This window comes from Arachis hypogaea, chromosome 1, assembly GCF_003086295.3.
Source record: "Arachis hypogaea cultivar Tifrunner chromosome 1, arahy.Tifrunner.gnm2.J5K5, whole genome shotgun sequence".
Lineage (NCBI taxonomy): Eukaryota > Viridiplantae > Streptophyta > Magnoliopsida > Fabales > Fabaceae > Arachis > Arachis hypogaea.
In genome coordinates this window covers 17,588,826-17,612,282 of record NC_092036.1, presented here as the reverse complement: position 1 = coordinate 17,612,282, position 23,457 = coordinate 17,588,826, and positions in this window count along the sequence as shown.

The following is a 23,457-nucleotide window of genomic DNA, read 5'->3' as shown; positions in this document are numbered from 1 at the left end:
GGGAGTTCCTCGGCCCAGGCTCCCTTTGCATCTTGCAATCTTTTCTTCAACCCAGTCAGTATAACCTTGTTAGCCGCCTCGGCTTGCCCATTTGCTTGTGGGTCTTCTACCAAGGTGAACTGATGCTTGATCCTCATACTGGCTACTAGGTTTCTCAAGGTAGAGTCGGTGAATCGATTTCCATTATCAGTGGTGATGGAGTGGGGAACTCTATACCTTGTGATAATGTTCTTGTAGAGGAACTTCCGACTTCTCTGGGCTATAATGATGGCTAATGGTTCTGCTTCGATCCACTTCGTGAATTAGTCTGCTCCCACTATTAGGTATTTCACTTGTCCAGGTGCTTGGGAAAAGGGTCCTAATAGGTCCAATCCCCATTTTGAAAAAGGCCATGGAGAAGTTATGCTAATGAACTCCTCGGGAGGAGCGACGTGAAAGTTTGCATGCATTTGGCAAGGCTGACACTTCTTTACGAACTCAGTGGTATCTTTCTGCAAGGTCGGCCAGTAGAACCCGGCTCGTATGACTTTCCTAGCCAAAGACCTTGCTCTAAGATGATTCCCGCAGATTCCATTGTGAACCTTTTCGAGGACCTCTGTTGTCCTTGATGTCGGGATGCACTTTAATAATGGTGTAGATATTCCTCTTTTATAGAGGATATTTTTCACCAAAGTGTAGTTTTGTGCTTCCCTCCGGATTTTCTGGCCTTTTTTTCGTCTTTGGGTAGGATGTCGAATTTCATATATTCGATTAGCGGGTTCATCCATCCGAGGTCCAATCCGGATACTTCAAGGACATCCTGCCTAGCCTCTGTTTTTGTGACAGAGGGTTCTTGGAGAGTTTCTTGGATCAAGCTTTTATTATTCCCTCCTAGTTTAGTACTTGCTAACTTTGAAAGGGCGACTGCTCTGTTATTGAGATACCGAGTTATGTGTTTGACCTCGGTCTCCGAGAACCGACTAAGATGTTCTAGAGTTATGTCTAAGTACCTCTTCATATTGGGATCTTTAGCCTGGTACTCTCCATTGATTTGAGAGATCACCGCCTGAGAGTCGCTGAAGACCACTATTTTGGCTGTACCGACTTCCTTCGCTAGTTTCCACCCGGTGATCAAGGCTTCATATTCTGCCTGGTTGTTAGAAGCTGGGAATTCAAACTTGAGGGAAACTTCTATTTGTGTTCCCTCTTTGTTGACTAGTATTATGCCTGCACCGCTTCCAACCTTGTTGGAAGAGCCATCCACGTATAGTTCTCATGCTGTGAAGGCTTCCTCTTGATCTCTTGCATATTCTGCTATGAAGTCGGTGAGGCATTGGGCTTTAATTCTAGTCCGAGTTTTGTACTTAAGGTCGAACTCAGATAGCTCTATGGCCTATTGAACCATTCTGCCCGCAATATCTATTTTTTGAAGAATTTGCTTCATGGGCTGGTTCGTTCGAACTCTTATTGTGTGAGCTTGAAAATAAGGCCGTAGCCTTCGAGAGGCCACTGTTAAAGCATACGCAAACTTTTTGAGTTTTGATATCTTAACTCAGGGCCTTGTAGGACCTTGCTGGTGAAGTACACAGGATGCTACCCGACATCATCTTCCCATATTAGAGCTGACGCTACAGCTTTGTCGTCTACGGACAAGTACAGGACGAGTTCCTCCCCGATTTTAGGTCGGGTCAGAATCGAAGGTTGGCTTAAAAACCTTATGAACTCCTGGAACGCTTCTTCGCATTCAGGAGTCCATTCGAATTGGCATCCTTTTCTTAGTAGGGAGAAGAGTGGTAGGGATCTTATTGTTGATCCTGCCAAGAACCTAGAGAGGGTTGTAGGTTGGCCGTTTAGTTGCTGGACCTCCCTTACACAAGTCGAACTTTTCATTTCTAGGACTGTTCTGCACTTATCGGGGTTGGCTTTAATCCCCATTTGTGTTAGCATAAATCACAAAAATTTTTCAGCCTCTATCGCAAAGGTGCACTTTGCGGGATTCAATCTCATCCAATGCATCCTAATGGTGTTGAAGACTTACGAGAGGTCAGTCAAGAGGTCGGCCTCGTCCTTGATTTTTACTAACATGTCGTCCACGTATACTTCCATTAGATTCTCAAGGTGAGGTGCAAACACTTTATTCATCAGCCTTTGGTATGTGGCTGTTGCATTTTTTAGTCCAAAAGGCATAACCACATAGCAATAATTTGCTCTTGGTGTGATGAAAGATGTTTTTTCTTGATCCGGCATGTACATCTGAATCTGGTTATATCCCGAGTATGCGTCCATGAACGACAAGTATTGATACCCTGAGCTGGAGTCTACTAAGGTATCAATATTTGGAAGTGGATATGAGTCTTTGGGGCACGCCTTGACTTGCACTTACCGTTTTGCTTCTTGACCAGCACTCTCTGATGAAGCCGGCTTCTAGGAGGGCTTGTACTTGTTCTGCCTCCACTTGGGCCCATTCAGGTCCAAGCTTCCGTCTTCTTTGCTGCACAGGTCACGATCTGGGGTACACTGACAGCTTATGCGACATGAGCTCGGGATCTATTCCTGGCATGTCAGAGGCTTTCCAGGCGAAAAGGTCAGAATTCTTTTGTATGAGCCTCGTAAGCTTCTGATTCAGATCTTCTTTCAGATTGGCTCCTATGTTGGTGTTCTTTCCTTCCTCCTTTCTGACCTGCACCTCTTCGGTTTTTCTCCCAGGCTGTGGTCATAGTTCTTCCTTAGCTTGAACTCCTCCGAGCTTAATGGTGTGAACCTCCTTGCCCTTTCCTCTCAGGTTTAGGCTCTTATTGTAGCACTTTCTTGTCAGTTTCTGGTCTCTCCTGATGGTTGCTATTCCCTCTGGTGTTGGAAATTTCATGCAAAGGTGGGGGGTGGACACCACTACTCCAAGTCGATTTAGGGTTGTTCTTCCTATTAAAGCATTATAGGCCAAACCCACATCGACGACTATGAAGTCTGTACTCAAAGTCTTGGATTTCATCCCCTTTTTGAAAGTTGTGTTTAGGGGTATTAGCAGTGGTGGAAATTGGCAGATTAAGAATTATTAAGAAAAATAGCGTTGCAAGTACAGCTCTTAGCCAGCAAAAATCCACTTGCCAATTTAGAAAAGAGTTGTCAAAAATTTTAGAAATAAAATACTGGGAGTATGAGTCCCAGGTCGTCTCCCAACGAGTTACAGACAGATGTGCTATTTTATTAATTAGAAGTTTTCCAAAATGTTTTTGAGTTTGATAAATAGGAAATTAAATCAGAGAATTTATGTAATTCAAATAAAAACCTTGACCGGGAGAAGATCAATTGGAAGTTCTATCATTGTTGGATTTTTCTCAAGATCAATTGGTAATTGGTAGTTATTTCCACTTAGTTATCCTTTACTGAATAAAGGAAAGTCAAGTAAGTTGGAAGTCAACTTCTATTCACAAGTCCTAATCCTCTCCCTTGGGAAGGATTAGCGTTAGTGACTAGAGATTCAACCAACAACAAACCCAATTACAATTTGACTCTTGAGTATTCCAACTCAAGGTTCTCCTTTCAATCAACTCCCAATCAAGTTGGAAAACTACTCCATTATCATAAATGTAGACTTCACAAAATTAAAAGGGAAAATAAAAAGAGACACGATAAACAATAATTAAAGAGATCAATTAAAAATAAAAATAGTCTTTGTATTAATAAACTCTAAAAATAATCCAATTGTAACTCTGGGCAAATTAAGGATATGAAAGAGTAAGTGAAAAGTAAGTAAACAAACTAGAATGACCAGTTTTGGAGGTAGACTTTTCTCAATAACCAAAGCCAAATCTTCAAATCCTAAACTATGAGTGTAAAGAAAAACCTAGAGGAAGAGGTGGAATTCTCTCTCTAGATCCAAAAAACTAAAATTATGCCGAATGAAAAAAATTTTCTCAGTCTTTGCATGTTCCCTGGTTCTAATCTGCGTTTCTGGGCCGAAAGCTGGGTTAAAACGCGGCCCAGAATCCACGCCAGTGAAAGACTTGATAAAACCACTCAATTAAACACAATATAAATCATAAAATAATGGTTTATCAACCTCCCCACACTTAAATATTAGCATGTCCTCATGCTTAGTTGAAGGAGATAAATATGAATGAATAGGGACATGTAAGACTCATGCAATGCAATGCAACCTATATGAATGCAACTATATGATTTTGTCTATTTGGTTAAAAGCAAATAAGTTCTCTTAAGACAAACATAGATCAAATCCCACTAATTCAAAGCATACAGTAAAAGCAAGTAAATTTGTAAGAAGACAGCTCGTGAAAGCAGGGAACATAGAATCAAGTATTGAACCCTCATTGATGGTGTGTGTGCACTCTAATCTCTCTAGTGTATAGGGTAATCACTATATCCTTCTCTAATCATGCTTTCTAACTTTGTTCTTCACCTAACCAATCAACAATATTTAATATACCAATGCAAACATCATGAGGTCTTTTTCAAGGTTGTAATGGGGCTAAGGTAGAGGTAAGGGTGTACATATGGCTAGTGAGCTTATAAATTGAATCTTTAATTAACCTAAGCTCTCACCTAACATACATATACTCTATATAACTTTAGAATCATGCCTAGCTACCCAAAACTTCTTCATTTTGCATTACCTACTCATGCATAAGCTTTTCTTTAATTTTTATCACATATGCATTGATTTTTCATTAGCTTAACATTGGGGTAATTTTGTCCCCTTATTTATTCATTTATTCTCTTTTTTTTTTGAGATGTAAAAATAACATATCAATGCATATGGAGTTTTTGATTTTCTATTTTACATGAGTGGGTACCCAAATTCCCATTATTTTATCACGACACATTCTCTTATTAACCCTTGTTCCTACAATCTTCCCATACTCAATTAACACACAATTTCTATCTTAAGCTAACCAAAGATTCAATTGGAATATTTAATTATTTTTCCACTTAAGACTAGTAATGTGGTAAAATATAGAACAAATGGGATTTAAAAGGGCTCAAAGTGGCTAACAAAGGTAATTTAAAGGGTAGGCTTATTTGGGATAAGTGAGCTAAACAAATAATGGCCTCAACATATGCATGCAAATAACACATTAAACATTGGACATATAGGATAAAACAAAATACAAATTACAATCGTAGAGAAGTAAACACACAAGAATAAAGTATTTATGGTTAAATAATGTAACCATGTATTTAGGCTCAAGGTCTTACAGGTTGTGTGTTCTTTAGCTCAAAAATCATGTTCCAATTTACAATCTTCAAACAAGTTTAACATCTAAGTTTTGATTTAAATTAGTAAAAATTTTCAAAAATAGGGTCTTAAAAGAAACTTATTATATTTCAACTAAATGGAACATGCATGCAAATAATCCTTACTTCTAAACAATCTATCCTAAAGAAAAACTGACTAAATATCCTACTTTATTGATGTTAGGGAAGAGAAATTACCTCCGGAAGTCAGGTACTGACCGACCTCCCCACACTTAAGGCTTTGCACCATCCTCGGTGCCATCTGTCAGGAACAAAGGTGGGCTGGTAGTAGTGTCTCCACAGTCGGGACCGTCATGGCTCCCTGTGCTAGTAAAGGAAGTGGAGTCTGGAGTTTCTGGGTCTTTGTCAGGTCTGTGGTTTCCTGTGAGTAGCTCCTTTAGGTATTTGAATCGGCGCTAGTTGCGGCGCTCTCATAGCTTCGCTTTCTGGTCTTGCCGGTCCAACCTTTCCAGTATTTGATGGAGCAGCTGACTTGTTGAAAGTGCTTGTGGTGTGGAAGGGGGAATGTCTCTAGCTTGTTCTGCGGACTGGCTAGTAGTGGCTGTTGGTGGCATGAGATATTTCCCGTTAGGGACGTACTGATCATCCCATGGAAGCATGGCCTTGGTGTCCCCAGCTCTGTAGGAGACTGGCTGCTGAGACAAGATCTGAGACCAAGGCGAGAAAAGGTAAGTTGCCTGCAATTTGTACGTGTCCCATGGCATTCTGGATGTGTCTTGGTATTTTAGAGGCTGGTTTGTAAGGATGCACCATAGTAGAACGGCCATGTCTGCAGCGAAGGAGGACTCATGAGTGCTCGGAAAGACGTAATGGGACATATCTGTGCCCATACGCGAGCCTCCAAGGTAAGTGCAGAAGCCGATATTCCCTTAGGTCGGGAACGATGGTATCCATAAATCCATCTGCTGCTAGGTTGTGTGATAACATTGAGAATAGCGTCCCAGTCGAATTGGTATGTCTGGCGCTTGAGTGAAGCTTCTTGGAATGCGTCCAATCATTCTAGAGCAGGGAAAGATCTAGAGCTCGTTGAATGGCCTCTTCTGTATGGGGACGTGCTTCTGACGGACATAGAGAGACTGTAGGGTTGGCAAGTGGAAATTGGAGTAGAATTCAACTACCCATGAAAGATTAACCTGCCGTGGCTGTCTCTGTAGGAATTCCCAGAGTCTTTGTTCAATTCGCGGCTCAACAAATTCAACAATACGGGTCGGGAGGATAAGAAGGTATTCGTTGTTGTAATTCCTTTCTGACAGGATGGGGAACATCTGCTCACAGTAGCGGTTGGGAAATCGCGCAGTGTCTCCAATTACTCAACACAAGCTAAGAATGTAAAAAGCTAAATTAAAATCATAAATATGAAATACCTCAAATTGTATTAAATAAAGAAATCAAATCTAACGTGGAGTTCATAAATAAATAAAAGAGAAACTAAATTAAAAGAACATTGAACCTGTAATTGAGAAGAAGAAGAAATCCTAATCCTAAAACCTAAGCGAGATAAGAGAGCCTCCCTCTCTAGAGAACTACATCTAAAACCTAAAAATTATGTGAATGATAAGTTTCCTCCTTGAATGAATTGATTTCCCCACTTTATAGCCTCTAATCTGTGTTTTTTGGGCTGAAAACTGGGTCAAAAATAGCCCAAAAATTGCCCCCAGCAATTTCTATTAATTCTGCAGATCGCGCATGTCACGCGTACGCATCGCTTGTCATTTTGGCATGTCACGTGTTTGCGTCAAGCATGCGCATGCGTCATCTTGCATAACTCCAATCTACGCGTACGCGTCAGGCACGCGCATGCGTCGATGCAAATTACTTTATGTCGCGTGCACGCGTGAGCCATGCGTGCGCGTCGATGCTCGCTGGTTATCTCCTTAGTTTCTTGTGTTCCTTCCATTTTTGCAAGCTTTCCTCTCCATTCTCTAAGCCATTCCTGCCCTATAAAGCCTGAAACACTTAACGCACATATCACGACGTCGAATGGTAATAAGAGAGGATTAATATTAGCAAATATAAGGCTAAAGAAGTATGTTCTCAATCATAGCACAAAGTTAGGAAGGGAAAATATAAAACCATGCAAATAGTATGAATAAGTGTGCAAAGACTTGATAAAAATCACTCAATTGAGCATAAGATAAACAATAAAATAGTGGTTTATCATACCTACCAAAGATTGATGAACAAAGTCTTCACAGATCATATAGGGAAGCTAATGGAGGTATATGTAGATGACATGTTGGTAAAAACACAAAGCGAGGAATCATTATTGTCTGACCTTACCAATGTGTTCGATACCATAAGAAGGCATGGCATGTGACTTAATCCCGTAAAATGCACCTTTGCGGTAGAGGCCGACAAATTCTTGGGCTTCATGCTCACACAAAGAGAAATTGAGGTAAACCCGGATAAATGCCAGGCTATACTCAACATGAAAAGTCCGACTTGCGTCAAAGAAGTCCAACAGCTCAACGGGAGACTGGCCACCCTATCCATATTTCTAGTCGGATCAGCCATAAGATCTCTGCCCTTCTATGCAACGTTATGGAAGGAAAAGAGGTTTGAATGGACAGCAGAATGCGAGCAAGCCTTCCAAGATTTCAAAAAATTCTTGGGGCAACCACCCATTCTTACTCGACCATGGGAAGGAGAAACATTCATATTATATCACGCAGTAGAAAGTCGGGCAATAGCCTCAGCACTAGTCAGAGAGGACGATTATAAGCAACAACCCATCTACTTCATCAGCATGGCTCTACAAGGGGCCAATCTAAACTATCAAAAGATAGAAAAGTTCACCTACGCCCTCATATTAACTTCTCGACGCCTCCGCCCATACATCCAGGCTCACACCATCAAGGTTCAGACCAGCTAGCCCAAAAAAAGCATTCTACAAAAGACAGACTTAGCAGAAAGAATTCTATAGTGGGCAGTCGAGTTATCTGAGTTCGATCTTCAATACGAAGCTCGGACAGCCATCAAATCACAGTACCTGGCCAACTTTATTGTCGAATATACTGATACCATGGGAACTCCTACAAAGTAGAACCTCTACGTAGATGGCTCTTCAAACAAGACCGATAGTGGAGTAGGGGTGATAATAGAAAGTGATCAGGAAACCCAAATCGAACTCTCCTTAAAATTCGAGTTTTCTGCTTCGAATAATCAGGCTAAATACGGGGCATTACTAGCAGGTTTGAGGCTGGCTAAGGAGGTTGGAGTTCAAAGGCTTATCATCTTTAGTGATTCACAAGTGGTCACCTCAAAAATAAAAGGGAGCTACCAAGCCAAGGATCCTACCATGAAAAAATACCTGGACAAAACCAGAGAATAGCTCAGACAACTCGGGGAATATGAGGTCCACCATATACCTCGGGAACAGAATGCTCGAGTTGATGCACTTTCAAAACTAGCCAGCACCAAACCACGGGGCAGTAATAGAAGCCTCATCCAGGAAATACTGCAAAACCCATCAATCTCAGAGGAAGAAAAGATCTTAACCATGTCAGGTCAGGATCAAGGGTGGATGACCCCTATAATCAACTACCTCAAGTTAGAGACACTCCCCACAGATAAGAATGAGGCAAAGAGGCTGAAATGAGAAGCACAATACTACACTATAGTGGGTGACATCTTATATAGGAGAGGTATCTCAACACCCCTCCTAAAATGCGTACCGACTTCTAATACAAGGGAAGTCCTGAAAGAAGTACACATCGGCATGTGCGGCAACCACCTAGAGGCACGTGATCTTTCCAAAAAGATACTCCGAGCAGGATTCTTTTGGCCAACTCTACAAAAAGAAGCAACTGAGTTCGTTAAGACATGCCCACCATGTCAAAAAGCACGCTAACTTCCACATCACCTCATTAGAGGAGCTCATTAGTGTGACGTCACCTTGGCCGTTTGCAAAATGGGGACTCGACCTCCTCGGATCCTTTCCCCAAGGATAGGGACAAGTCAAGTTCCTCATCGTATGGGTAGACTATTTCACAAAATGGATTGAGGCAGAGCCCCTAGCTAATGCCACTGCTCAAAGAAGTCGGAAATTCTTGTACAGAAATATTGTTACAAGGTTTGGGGTTCCTTACTCCATCACTACGGACAATGGCACTCAATTCACTGACATAGGTTTCATGAAATTGGTAGCCGACTTAAAAATAAAACACCAATTCACATCCGTAGAACACCCATAAGCTAACGGATAGGCAGAAGCTGCCAACAAGGTCATACTAGCTGGGTTAAAATGGAGGCTACAGGACGCAAAGGGAGCTTGGGTTGAAGAACTCCCACAAGTCCTATAGGCATATTGGACAACTCCACACTCCACCATAGGAGAATCACCCTTCCAATTGGCTTATGGAATGGAGGCAATGATCCCAGTGGAGGTCGAGGAAGGGTCCCTCAGAATGATCCTCTACAATGAAGAAGCCAACTCCCAAATCCAAGGGGAAGAACTTGACCTACTTCCAGAAGTCCGAGAAAGAACTCAGATTAAAGAGAAAGTGTTAAAGCGTCGAATGGCCTCAAGATACAATCAGAAAGTAGTCCAATGAAGTTTTATTAACAATGATCTCATCCTAATCGGAAATGATATCTGAGCAGGTCGATCAGAAGAAGGAAAGCCAGCAGCTAACTGGAAAGGACCTTAACAAGTTGTAGAAGTACTGGGAAAAGACTACTACAAGGTGTCTGACCTCGAAGGGCGAAAACTACCAAGGTCATGGCATGCTTGCAACCTAAGAAGGTACTATAGTTAAGAGGGAATAAAAGATCTTAGGTCAAGGCGCACTCTTTTTCCTAAAAAAAGGTTTTTTAATGAGGCGCCAAACCAAGATCTACAAAATTACCCAACCTAGCAGGGTAAACACCTACATGTATATATCCTTGTCTATATGCCTATTTTCTATTTGAATAAAATTTTTCAGATTCCTTACCAAATTGTTCTAGTAAGATGCATTAATTTGAGCGCAAGGTCGGCAAGATGAGTACCAAACTGATCACCCGATCATGACAAGGTCGGCAAGATGAGAACCAAACTCATCGCCCGATCATGACAAGGTCAGCAAGATGAGAACCAAACTCATCGCTCGATCACGACAAGGTCGGCAAGATGAAAACCAAACTCATCGCCCGATCACGACAAAGTCGGCAAGATGGGAACCAAACTCACTGCTCGATCACGACAAGATCAGTAAGATGAGAACCAAACTTATCACGACAAGGTCGACAAAGATGAAAGTGACAAAAACTGATCTACGTAAAAAGTTATAAAAAGTAATCCATAGAAAGGGGCCTGACGAGGCCTGATTAAAAATGGATCACTAAAAATAACTTAAAAGAGGAATGACAAGAGAAAGTCGGACCCAACCGATCAAAGTGACAAAGTTATAAAAAAGTAATCCATAGAAAGAGGCCTGACGAGGCCTGATTAAAAATGGATTACTAAAAATAACTAAAGAAGAACCGACAAAGAGAAGTTAGGCCGGAACCAAGTTACACAAAAGTTATAAAAAGTAATTCATAGAAAGAGGCCTGACGAGGCCTGATTAAAAATGGATTACTAAAATAACTTAAGAAGGATCGACAAGAAGAAGTCAGACCAACAAAAAACGTGCGCTAAATGGGGTCCAGCTCCGCCCCAGAAAAGCCACAACTCCACGACGAAACTATCAAAATTGTTCAAAGACTAACTAGAAAGGTTCTACGAAAACACTGAAAAGTGGTCGAACAAATTAGCTCCAAAGGATCACCTTGACAAGCAAAAGAGGTCGGACAGCAACGTATCAACACTCCATGAAGAGTCACAGAAGTTGCAAAGGGCAATCAACACATCAGAAACACAGATATTATAATAAAAACATTAAAGACTTAGAAGCTCGCCGAAAAGTCAGCCTCAAGAGCTAAAAATATTTTGTTTTGCAAAACGAAGTTGCACAGAAGCAACTAAATGTCCAAGAAAGCCAAAAACCATATGAAAAGTTTACAAAAACCAAGAGTTCAAAGGCCCACAAGCCGGGCTAAACCAATACATCAGAAATTATGAGGGGCCCAAAGTCTCCTTAATAGCAGCATCCTGAGTTGAGGAAGGAGGAACAATCTTCAAGGGAGTCGCATCCATTGTCCCATCCTCCTGATTTAAAACTTGAACATCAGGATCAGACTCAGGACGACCGACCTCAGCAGCAGAAGTAGAAGAAGTAGTGGTAGTAGAAGCTTTGACTGGTGGCACAGGGGGAGGACCTTCCTCTTCATCTTCACCTGGGGCAGGGACAATCTTACCATCTTCCACGATGTTGTCCAAACTAAAAAGAGTCAGCTCGAGCTCGGGAGCAAGAACTCGGACTTGGGTCTTCAAGTTCTCATAGGCATCGGTCACACTACCCACTAGATGGCCCTGGAGCTCGGCGTAGTCAGCATGGGCAGACTCCAGCCTTTCCCTAGTCTCCAACAGCTCGCCATAAGTTTAAACATAACTCTCTTTGTGCTTTTTCACCATCTCCTCAGCCAGGTTCGCAGTAGCCTCAGCAGCATTAGCTCGGGCCTTCTCATTTTCCACGTCCAGCTCCAATTTTGCCACCTTTTGTTCAAGCTTACTCTTTATCCCTGTAATTCTGTCAAACTCCGACTTAGCTTCCATCCAAACACTACTACTGGTAATAAAATCTAGGAGGTGAAGGATGGACACATCGTCCATAGGAAGTCGGCCATAAGGAGCAATTTGGTTATCGACAAAACCCACAGCATCAGAATCAGGGGCATCCAAGTCATAGGGCTCAACAGTTTTTTTGCCTTTTTGGAGGAGGATCGGCAATAGGAGAAGAGGCAGCACTAGGGGTTGGCTGGAGAGGGTTAGAGGAAACCAAGCGAAACTAGGGAGTCGGGATGACTTTCCTCGGCCTAGAAGTGTCCAAGGTCGACTTCCTCAGAGACGCTTGGGAAGATCCCTCTCCAGAACCTTTTGCTGAAATGTTTTGAGCCGTAGTTGCTTTCCTGGCCCGTTTAAAGGCCTTCATGGAATCTGTGGTCTTCACCATCTCTAAAAAAAGATATTAAAGAAATCAAGTTACAAGTAAAAAGCAGCTAAAAAAGGGGGTAGGGGGGATGGATTAACAAAAACAAACAAATAAACAAAGAAAAGCTGAAAAGAAGTCGGCAGCTACCCAATTCAGCTCGAAGAAGGGAGGGATCCCCCAAGAACTTCTTCGTGTCGAGATGGGGAGGTTCCCCCCAATTTTTCTCTAATACATGCACAAAAGCCTGCTCGACCTCATCCAGACTTTTCCAAGAATATCTGGTCACTACCACATTCTTTTGCCACCACAAAGGGAAGGTAGGTTCATTGTTTTCATCCAAAAAGAAAGGTCGAGCTCCCTCAATAGCTCGTACATTGAAATAGTAGTTCTTAAAATCCCTAAACGATTCATCATACATAGAGAACACTTTCTTTCCTTGGGAAGTTCGGAAAGAAATCCAGGAAGCTTTCTTCTTAGCTACCCCAGGTTTTGTCAAAACAAAAAGATAAAGGAAGATAGCTTGGGAAGGTCAGATATCTAGTTCCTGACACAATAATAGAAAGATTTTTATGAAACCCCATGGGTTCGGATGGAGTTGAGAAGGAGCTACATTGCAGGCCCACAACAGTCCGGTTTCAAAAGAGGTAAAGGGAATGGTAATATGCAGTTGACTAAAGAAGTAGTCATAAGCATAGAAGAAGGGTCGTTCTCCCTTTGTCAAAGAAGGAAAACTAACCCTCTCCTCGGGGTCGGGAGACGCCAACTCATAGTTTTTCTCTTGGTACCTATCACTACAAATCTTATGATGCGTCCTAAGTCGCACACAATATTCAAAATCAACTACAGTGACACACATCAAAACAATAGAATCCAACCAGTCAGACATGCCCTCCTGAACCTTAGTAGACATTTCAACAATGTTTTGGCGAGAAGACATAGGTCAACTATTCCTACAAGAAAAGAAAAAAAGGGGGTTACCACCACACAGCTCGGAAAAATATGGAAACAACTCGGACAACAAACATGCGAACATCAAGAGTTGAATACAGCAGTGTTCCGAGGGTTACCTGAAACTGGAGGTCGATCTCGGATGAGATATTCTGTGCTGGTCGGTGCTAATATGTCCGGCTGGTGGGAGACGGCCGGAGCTGTTGTGTCCGACTTGTTGGACTTGGTGGTGGTGCTGATTCCTTTGTCCCCGGAGGGTGGGGGGTACCTGCAAGGGACTCCGATGCTTAAGTTAGCAAGGGTATTAAGCAAGTATTGAGTAGAATCAGAGTATGAGTTATACCTGGGTGCTCCAGTGTATTTATAATGGTGAGAAGTGACCTTTCTAGATAAGATAAGTTAGTTATCTTATCTTATCTTATCTTATCTTTTGGGTGAGGTCAGCTTATCTTCAACGGAACCGCCTTTATCTCTGTAGGCTGGGATTGCCTCTGGATTTGGGTTGTGTTCTTATATTTGGACCCTTTATTTGGCTTTCCTGTCGATTTGGCCGAGCTCTTTGAGAAGAGGTCGGATAGTCTGACCTGAAGAGGTCGGTCGCCTTGTCGCTAAACATCCCGGGTCGGTCAGCTTGACCCAGGGTATGAACAGTGCCCCTGATTGAGCTCGGTTCTCCTTTGGAGGTCGAGTCTTTGACTTCGGTCCTTCTTAAGTGAAGTCGAACTCAAGCATTTTGTCAATTCCTTTTCTTTGTAGAGTCTTTTTTGAATGTAGAACGTTTTCCTCTAAAAGCGTGCGCTTTTGTAATAGCGCTTTTTTTGGGAACGCAAGCGGTTTTAACATCCGCATTTAATTGGCATTTAATTGCCCCATTCTCTCTTGGCTTTTATTTTGAATCCCTCAATAAAAAAAAAACAGTTTCTCTTCTTCACTTCTTCTTCGTAACTCCTCCATTTACTCTCTCGTTTTTCTGTTTCTCTCATCTGCTCTCTGTCTTTTGCTTGCTTGTCTACTTTCTTGTGTTTGTGGCGTCGCTTGGCGTTCTTTTGGGCAGCCTTTATCTCTACACTTCCACTCTTACTCGAAGCTTCTTTAGTCTCCAAGTTAGTCCCATTTTGTATTTTGTTTTTAGCTTTTGGGATGAAGTTTTCCCTTTGATCCTCTTTTTGGAGAAAGTTTGGAATTTTCTGTTTTTATCGTGCTTGACTTTGTTTGCATGCTCTGGAATTTTTTGGTGTGAACCTTTTTCTTGTTGCTTGAATCTTTTTCTTCTGCATGTTGCCGCCGTTTCTGTTTGTGCCTTGGCTGATGATTTTTTGCTTGATTTTGAAAAGTTTGTGCCTTTGCTGTTTTTTGTTTGGTCTTTTTGGTGTCCTGATAAACTGTAGCAGTATTGTTGGTAAACTGTAGGAGCAATGCTTTTCTTGATAAACTGTAGAAGGGTGGACCTTTTGCGTTCTTTGCTTCCCTTGCTTTCTTTTCTGGATTTTATTTTGATGAGTGCCGAGATGTAGACTGTAGAAATGTTTTTGAAGACCCTTCTTATTTACTGCCTCCAAGGGATGCTCCAAGACTTCTTTTCTTGAGTCTTGGGGTTTTTCCCTTTTTGGTATATCCTTCCGTCGAGATGTTTTGACCCATGTCCAAGATGTTTTTAAGTAATCCACTTTTCTTTTCTTTTATAGGATTTAGTTGGCCTCATGCCTTCCCGAAATAACGTTGTAGAGATGTCTTCCCAGGTTCCTGCAGGTATGGCCGATTGGGTGGACTCCATGATTCTCCTGTGTGTCTCGCTGGCTGATTCTGAGTTTTGTGCTCAGCTTAGGCAGTTTCATAGTGTCTGTAGCGATTCTGGTGATGAGAAGAACTATGAACTTGTCCCTCCTTCTTCTGACGAGAGAGTCTATTTTTTAACTCGGGTTGTTGATGGTCGCCCTTTCTTTTATGCTTACGACTTTTTTTTCGGTCAGCTGGGTATCACCCTTCCTTTTACTCAATTTGAAATCGACCTGTTATGGTCTTGTAATGTTGCCCCTTCTCAACTTCACCCCAACTCCTGGGGTTTTATAAAAATTTTCCAATTGTTGTGTAATGGCTTTGGTATTCCTGCTTTCGAATCTCTCTTCTTCTACTTGTTTGTCTTGACTAAGCCTGGAGTGGTGAAAAAGAAAGCAGCTTGGGTCTCCTTTCGTTCCACCTAGGGAAAGAAGGTTTTTTCCATGTTTGACGAGTCATTCTGCGATTTTAAAAACTACTTTTTCAAGGTCCGAGCTTTTAAAGCAACTCGGCCCTTTTTTCTGGACGAAAATGATGAGCCCGCCTTTCCCCTGGAATGGCAAAAAGATGTGAGGGTCTCCAGGTATTCTTGGGACATGTTGGACGAGGCTGAGCGAGCCTTTGTGACTATTTTGGAAGAACGTTGGGGTCAACCTCCCGATCTTGATACAAAGAAATTTCTAACCAATCATTCTCTTATTCAAACTGAACTGGGTATCTTGTGTTTTCTTTGTTGTTTGTTTATGTTACTTGTAGCTGTATTTCCGACTTGTTCGATTTGTAGCTTGACTTCTGTTTTATTTGCAGAGGCAATGAAGAATAATGAATCTATGAAAGCTTTTAAGAGGGCGTAGAAGGCGACTGCTGCCAGGAATATTGACGCCAAGGCGGCTGGGGAGGGGTCCTCCCAAGTACGCGAGAAGCCATCAGTGCCGAGTTCCCCCATTGTGAAGAAAGTGATTCCGACACCTCGGGTCCGCTTGGTGGATCCTTACCCTACTTCTGCCGTTCCATCTGCTGCCCCTCCAAGTAAGAAGCAAAAGACGGTTGAGCCTTTCGACCTTAATGCCCCTGACTTCAATGCCATCGAGTTCATAGATCAACAAATTGGGCCCTATGGTACCCTCTCGATGGACGATGTGTCCATCCTCCACCATTTGGAATTTATGGCCCGGAATCACGTGCAGATGGCGTTGATGGCAGCAGCTATACACCGGACTACTCAAAGTCTCCCTCTTCATGCCACCAAGGCATTTATGGAGGAGGCAAATCAAGAGTTTGACCGGATGAAGGGGCTGAAGGAGGAGCTCGAATTAAAGGTGACCAAGTTAGAGAAGGATCTAGAGAATGAGAAGGCGAGTTCCTTTTCATTGGCGGCTTCTTTGCGGTTGGCCGAGGACACAGCCCTGATGCATAAAGATAGTTATGTTACAACTTATCAGGAGGTGATGCGTCTGAGGGGGAGTTGGACAGTGCTCGGGAGGATTATTCTGAGCTCCAAGGTCATCTTGTCGGCAGCGTGACTGCTGCTTACGAGAACTTGAAGGAGCAAGTTCGGGTCATTGCTCCCGAGGCCGATCTCACCCTTTTCAGTTTAGACAATGTTGTCAGAGATGGCAAGATTGTCCCTGATGACGAGGGTGATGATGATGCTGATCCTCCTCCTGTGTCCTCTGCCAAAGTGTCGACCTCTTCTGTTCCTCCGGTTGCACCTGATTCGGATTGCCAAGTTCTGAACCGGGAGGACGGAACTATAGATGCCGTACCTATTCAGACTCGTCCGCCTTCTCCATGTCCTGATGATGCCACGAAAGTTCCTGAAGCTTGTTGATCTGTAGTTGGCCCGGCTTGTGGGCTTTTGAAACTTTTTTATTCAATTGCTGACTCTTCTTAGTTGCTTTATCTAGCAACTTTTATATTTTGAACAATAGCTTACGGTCTTTTGATAGTAGGTTTTGGTGGCCTTTCACGGCCTTTTAAAAAAAGTAGTCTTTTGACTTGGCATCTTCTTGCTGATGTTTGAAATCTTGAAGCTTGACCTCCTCGAATTGTTTTATTTTATCGTTTATAGCTTTGATCCTTTGAGGTTGTGACTCAGGGGTCCAACTTGTTTCTTGATGGGTCTTTTGTACTGGTCCCTCTTTTAGTTATTTCTGTAATCCTCTTTTTTGGACCTTTGTTAGGTCTCTTTTCAGGGATTACTTTGATAACTTTGAAGTGGTAGGAGTCCGACTTGGTTTACGTCGGTCTCCTTTAAGTTATTTTTTGTAGTCCTCTTTCTTGGATCTTTGTCAGATCTCTTTCAGGGTCTACTTCGCATAACTTTTAGTGGTAAGAGTCCGACTTGGTTATGTCGGTCTCCTTTAAGTTATTTTTGTAGTCCTCTTTCTTGGATGTTTGTCAGATCTCTTTTAGGGACTACTTGTATAACTTTTTAGTGATAGGAGTCCGACTTGGTTATGTCGGTCTCCTTTAAGTTATTTTTTGTAGTCCTCTTTCTTGGATCTTTGTCAGATCTCTTTCAGGGACTACATGTATAACTTTTTGTTTTGGGCTGACTTTGTTATGTCAGGCCCTTCTAAGTTAAAGTAATCCTCTTTAATAAGGTTGGTCAGACCTCTTTCCAGGGTTTACTTATAACTTGGTTTGACTTGGTTCGTTCGACCAGTTCTTAAGTTATTATTTTAGCGATCCGTAAGACCTCGTCAGGTTCTTTTTTAGATCACTTTCGATAACTTCTTACATTATTCTGTGTTCATCTTTGCTGATTTGTAGAAAGTGGTTGGCATCTTTAGATCGTCCTTTGGGTGAATCGCGTTTTCACCTTTATCGGACGATTTATCTTTATCGTGGTCGCGCAGTGAAATTGTTTTTCACTTTCTGCCGACCTGTCGCTTTATAATCGGACGATGAATACTTTAGATTAATGCGTCTTGGATTCTTTGTAGAATATCTAAAGAGACTTTATTCAAAGAAAAAATGCAAATATATACATGCGGGAATTTTCTTATCCCTTTAAGTCGGGCATGACCTAGATCTTCAACATAGTGCCTCATGAAAAAACCTTTTCAGGAAAAAGAGTGCATCAAATGATGAGATCTTTTGTCTTAGCTGTAGTACCTTCTTAGGTTGCAGGCGTGCCATGACCTAGGAAGCTCTCGTCCGTCGAGTTCAGACAGTCTGTAGTAGCCCTTTCCAAGTACCTTTACAACTCGGTAGGGTCCTTTCCAGTTTGCTGCCAGCTTTCCTTCTCCTGGTCGAGTTGTTCCAATATCATTTCGGATTAGGATGAGATCATCCTCTACAAAACTTCTCGGCACTACCCTTTGATTATATCTGGAGGCCATTCGGCGCTTTAGAGCTTCTTCCCTGATCCGAGCTCTTTCTTGGATTTCGAGTAGCAAGTCGAGCTCTTCTCTCTGATGTTGGGAGTTTGCTTCCTCATTGTAGTGAACTACTCTGGGCGATACTTCTTCAATTTCTACTGGAATCATTGCCTCCATTCCGTATGCTAATCGGAAAGGGAATTCCTTTGTGGTGGAATGTGGCGTCGTTCGGTATGCCCATAGAACCTGTGGAAGCTCCTCTGCCCAGGCTCCCTTTGCGTCTTGTAATCTCCATTTTAATCCGGCCAATATGACTTTGTTAGCGGCTTTAGCCTGTCCATTGGCTTGTGGATGTTCAACGGATGTGTACTGGTGCTTTATATTCAAGTCAGCCACTAGTTTTCTGAAGCCTGCATCTGTGAATTGAGTGCCATTGTCTGTGGTTATTGAATATGGAACCCCGAACCTTGTGACAATGTTTCTATATAAGAATTTCCGGCTTCTCTGAGCGGTGGCATTGGCTAGGGGCTCTGTCTTGATCCACTTTGTAAAGTAATCTACCCCTACTATGAGGAATTTAACTTGTCCTGATCCCTGTGGGAAGGGGCCGAGAAGATCGAGTCCCCATTTTGCAAACGGCCAAGGCGAGGTCACGCTAATGAGCTCTTCTGGCGGGGCGATGTGAAAGTTGGCATGTTTCTGACATGGTGGACATGTCTTTACAAATTCTGTAGCTTCTTTCTGTAGAGTTAGCCAATAAAGTCCTGCCCGGAGTACTTTTTTGGCGAGAGCTCGTGCTCCGAGATGATTGCCACAAATGCCGCCGTGTATTTCTTCTAGCACTTCCCTTGTGTTGGAGGTCGGCATGCATTTTAATAAAGGTGTTGAGATTCCTCTTTTGTACAAGATGTTGTTTATGATGGTGTAGTATTGGGCCTCCCTTTTTAACCTCTTTGCCTCTTTTTCTTCTGCGGGGAGCGTTCCTGTTTTGAGGTAGTTGATTATGGGGGTCATCCATCCTTGGTCCTGACTTGTTATAGTCAGGACTTTTTCTTCTTCCGAGATTGACGGGTTTTGCAACATTTCCTGGATGAGGCTCCTATTGTTGCCTCTTGGTTTGGTGCTAGCTAGTTTTGAGAGTGCATCAGCTCGGGCATTTTGCTCGCGGGGTATGTGGCAGATTTTATACTCCCCGATTTGTCCAAGCTGTTCCTTGGTTTTATCCAAATATTTTTTCATGGTGGAATCTTTGGCTTGGTATCTCCCTGTTATTTGTGATGTGGCCACTTGTGAATCATTGTAAATGTTGAGCTTTTGAGCTCCGATCTCTGTAGCCAGCTTCAAACCAGCTAATAATGCTTCATATTCTGCCTGGTTGTTTGAGGCCGGGAACCCAAACTTGAGGGAGAGCTCAACTTGGGTTCCTTGGTCGCTTTCTATTATCACGCCTGCGCCGCTTCCGATTTTATTTGAAGAACCGTCCACGTAAAGATTCTATTCTGTGGGGGTTTCTAGGGCATCTGTGAATTCTGCGATAAAGTCGGCCAGATACTGTGATTTGATGACCGTCCGAGCTTCATATTGGAGGTCAAATTTTGACAACTCGACTGCCCATTGTAGAATTATGCCTGCCAGATCTGTTTTTTGTAATATTCCTTTTATGGGCTGATTATTTCGAACCTTAATGGTGTGAGCCTGGAAGTACGGGCAAAGTCGTCGAGATATTAGAATGAGGGTATAAGCAAATTTTTCTATTTTCTGGTAGTTCAGCTCGGATCCCTGTAGTGCTTTGCTAATGAAGTAGACGGGTTGTTGCCCATGTTCGTCTTCTCTGACTAGTGCTGAGGCTATTGCCCGGCTCCCTACTGCAAGGTATAATATGAGCGGTTCTCCTTCTCGTGGTCGAGATAGGATAGGTGGCCGTCCTAAGAACTCCTTGAAGTCTTGGAAGGCTTGCTCACATTCTGTCATCCATTCGAACTGTTTTCCCTTTCTTAAAGTAGCATAGAAGGGGAGAGATCTTATCGCAGCTCCTGCTAAGAATCGGGATAGGGCGGCCAACCTCCCGTTGAGTTGTTGTACTTCTTTGACACAAGTTGGGCTCTTCATGTTGAGTATGGCTTGACATTTGTCTGGGTTTGCTTCAATTCCCCTTTGTGTGAGCATGAAGCCTAAGAATTTGCCTGCTTCTACTGCGAAGGTGCATTTTGCGGGATTGAGCCGCATGTTGTGCTTCCTTATAGTGTAAAACACTTCAGTCAAGTCGGATAATAACATATCTTCGCTTTGTGTCTTTATCAACATGTTGTCCACATAAACTTCCATGATTTTTCCGATGTGATTTGAGAAGACTTTATTCATTAGCCTTTGATAAGTAGCTCCTGCGTTCTTGAGACCGAAAGGCATCACAATGTAGCAGTAGTTTGCTTTCGGTGTTAGGAACGAGATCTTTTCTTGATTTGGTGGATACATGGGGATTTGATTGTACCCCGAGTATGCGTCCATAAACGAGAGATATTTGTATCCGGAGGAAGCATCTATTAGAGCGTCGATACTTGGGAGTGGGTATGGATCTTTTGGACAAGCCTTGTTGAGATCGGTGTAATCGGTGCACATTCGCCACTTCCCATTTGATTTTTTCACCAAGACAATGTTGGCTAGCCACAGCGGGTATTTGACTTCTCTTATGAATCCGGCTTCTAGTAGTGCCTGTACTTGCTCGTCCACAGCTTGGGATCGCTCTGCCCCAAGTTTTCTTCGTCTCTGCTGCACCGGTCGAGATCCTGGATAGACCGCCAACTTGTGACACATTAGCGTCGGGTCGATACCTGGCATGTCTGTGGCTTTCCACGCGAAGAGATCGACGTTATCTCGCAAGAATTGTATTAGTAATTCTTTTAAATCTCCTTTTAGGATTATGCCGATATTGGTTGTTTTTTCCAGGGTGTCTCCGATCTGAATCTTTTCTATCTCGCCTTCTGGCTCGGGACGAAGTTCTTCTCATCGATGAACTCCGCACAGCTCGATTGTGTGGAACTATTCTCCTTTGCCTCTGAGGTTTAGGCTTTCGTTATAACAGCGACGTGCTGTCTTTTGGTCTGCTTTTATCGTGGCTATCCCTTTTGCGGTTGGGAACTTCATACATAGGTGTAGGGTCGAGCCTATTGCGCCGAGTTGGTTGAGTGTTGTCCGTCCTATGAGAGCGTTGTAAGCTGAACTTACATCGACTACGATGTAGTCTATTTTGAGGGTCCTGGATTAGTTTCCTTTTCCGAAGGTTGTATGTAGCGGTATGTATCCGAGTGGTTGAACCGGGGTATCTCCTAGCCCAAACAGGCTGTTTGGATATGCTTTAAGTTCTTTTTCTTCCAAGCCGAGCTTATCAAAGGCTGTTTTGAATAAGATATCGGTAGAACTCCCTTGGTCTATCAAGGTGTGGTGTAGGTTGGCGTTTTCCAATATGATGGTGATAATCATGGGATCATCGTGTCCTGTGATGACGCCGGATGCGTCCTCTTTAGTGAATGTAATTGCCGGAATGTTGAGTGCTTTCTCCTCTCCCTCGACATGATATACTTCTTTGAGATATCTTTTGCGAGAGGATTTGGAGATCCCACCTGCTGTGAATCCGCCGTGTATCATGTGGACATGTCTTTCTGGTGTCCGAGGTGATCGTTCTGTTCGTTCGGTATCTTCATCCCTTCGTCTCTTTCTTTGATCATCATCTCGGGTGGCCAGGAATCGATCTAATTTTCCTTCTCTCACCAATTTTTCTATGATGTTTTTTAGGTCGAAGTATTCGTTTGTGGAGTATCCTCGGACTCGATGGTATTCACAATATTCCTTTCAGTTTCCTCTTTCCCTTTTGCCTTTGAGTGGCCGTGCTAGGGGGATTTTTTCCGTATGGCAGATTTCTTTGTATATCTCGACCAGAGATGCCCTGAGAGGGGCGTAGTTATGGTATTTTTTGATTTTCTCCCCTTGTCGATCTTCTTTTCTTTTGGATTCCTTGTCTTTGTCTCGGTAGGAGGCCCCCGATTTTGAGGTTTCTCCTGACCAAGCGTTTTCCTCCATGTTGATATACTTTTCTGCCCGCTCCGGCACTTAGTCTAAGGAGGTCGGGTACTTTTTTGATATAGATTGGCTGAAAGGTCCCTCTCGTAGGCCATTGATGAGTCCCATGATGGCGGCCTCCGTTGGTAAACTTTGTATGTCAATGCATGTTTTGTTGAATCTCTCCATGTAGCTGCGGAGGCTCTCCCGATCTCCTTGTTTGATCCCTAGTAAACTGGGGGCGTGCTTGGCTTTATCTTTCTGAATGGAGAATCTGGCTAGGAATTTTTTGGCTAAGTCATCGAAGCTTGAGATGAACTTCGGGGGTAGATTATCGAACCATCAGATTGCTGTATTTGTGAGAGTTGTTGGAAAGGCTTTACAACGAACAGCATCTGGGGCGTCGGTAAGGTACATTCTGCTTCTGAAGTTGCCGAGGTGATGGTTGGGGTCAGTGGTGCCATCATACAGGGTTATATCCGGGAGTTTGAAGTCTTTGGGAATTTTGGTTTTCATGATTTCCCTAGTGAACGGGTCTTGCTCTTTGTGTGAATTTTCCTCGAGATTATCCCGGGGGGCTTTTGATTTGAGATCGGCTTCCAATTGCTGTAGTTTTTCTTCCAACTCCTGACGTCGCCGCACCTCTCTTTGGATATCTCTTCCAATTTCCCGTTGTTGTTGGGTTTTTTTCCAGTTGTTTTAGGCGATCTAGGAGCGCTTCCATTGCCCCTGAATTTGGTGATTCTTTGTCTTTGTTGGTTTCTGGAGTGTTTTGTAACGTGACATCCGCGTTTTTGTGCGGTGTCCGATCCTCCAGACCTGAATCGTGGTCGTTGTCATGGTCGTCCGCCATGGTGATGGGATGACGTCCAGGTCCCCGGCAACGGCGCCAATGTTCCGAGGTTTACTTGAAACTGGAGGTCGATCTCGGATGAGATCTTCTGTGCTGGTCGGTGCTAACGTGTACGGCTGGTGGGAGACGGCTGGAGCTGTTGTGTCCGACTTGTTGGACTTGGTGGTGGTGCTGATTCCTTTGTCCCCGGAGGGTGGGGGGTACCTGCAAGGGACTCTGATGCTTAAGTTAGCAA